Source organism: Amblyomma maculatum, chromosome 10 (genome assembly GCF_055883805.1).
Source record: "Amblyomma maculatum isolate TAMU_Amacu chromosome 10, ASM5588380v1, whole genome shotgun sequence".
Taxonomy (NCBI): domain Eukaryota; kingdom Metazoa; phylum Arthropoda; class Arachnida; order Ixodida; family Ixodidae; genus Amblyomma; species Amblyomma maculatum.
In genome coordinates, this window is record NC_139353.1 from 34060410 (window position 1) to 34061563 (window position 1154).

The following is a 1154-nucleotide window of genomic DNA, read 5'->3' on the forward strand; positions in this document are numbered from 1 at the left end:
GTATGAGGATGATGCAGTTCACGTGACACAGGATACCCTCGACGGTGACGAGGGCTCGACTTTGCTTTTTCTGTAGTCACGACAGTTCGGTTACATTTGACAAAGACGGCATGAACTCTGATGTTTTTTCTTTCTTTTTTTCTGGTTCTGGACGTTTTTTTCTGAAACTCGCCATCAACACGGCAAACTTACGCTAATGGCTGAACAGTGGTGAACTTTTAGCCGGAGAAAACAAAGACAGAAGAAAAAACATCATGTTACCTCACAAATGTGGTATCGACTTCTTTCTGCGATGTGGCACGCATAGTAACAAGCAGTGCTTTGAAAAGCCCTTCCAGGACATAGCAGGAAGCATGCATGCTCACTCTATTAATCCATTTCGACTCACATCTCATAATGTGCACCTTAAAAAGTAGAAATAACGCCCTGTTTGTCCATCTGCGGTTCCTCACGGAGCACCTTCTTCAGCTTTTGGTTTCTCCGGCGCCATAAAGTCACCTGATCACTTCCGAAAACGGTTTCGCAAAACACAAGCGCTCCCGAATTGAATATTTAGGGCTTTCTGCTTCCGGATTAATCAATTATATCTATATAATTTGCATTGTGTCATTTACGAAATTCCACGCAGGTGTTTGGTTGCAAACTGCTCTTGAATTCGAAAGTTTGTAGACTGTCGCGCCACCTACAGCTTTCGGAAATAATTGCTTAGCATTGCTCAACGCGTTGTTCTGTGGAGAAAGAAAAGTTTCAGCGTGCCAACGATAGCTTAATTTTCGACTATTGGCTGACGCCACTGTCTGCTATCCTCCATACTGGCCGCAAGCCTAAGCTACCTTAAGTTTCGAAATTGGTCGGATTAAGAAACTCTGGATACACGGACCATGCTTCACCTCGCGCGAAAACCACCGGTCGACAGTAAACTGTACTTTCTCTCTACCCCACTTTGGCATTGCTCAGAAAATCTACAGTTGTGACAAAACGTGTACGACATCATCTTATAATAAACCAGAGCTGTCTGCATAACAACAGCACCGCTTAATAATGAACGACGCAGCAAATGAAGCAAAATTATAGCCTCTACAAACTTTTGTGCCACCTGCGAAAGAAAATGAAAATATCTCTGCCAAAATAATCAAGAGGCACCGCCACATTCG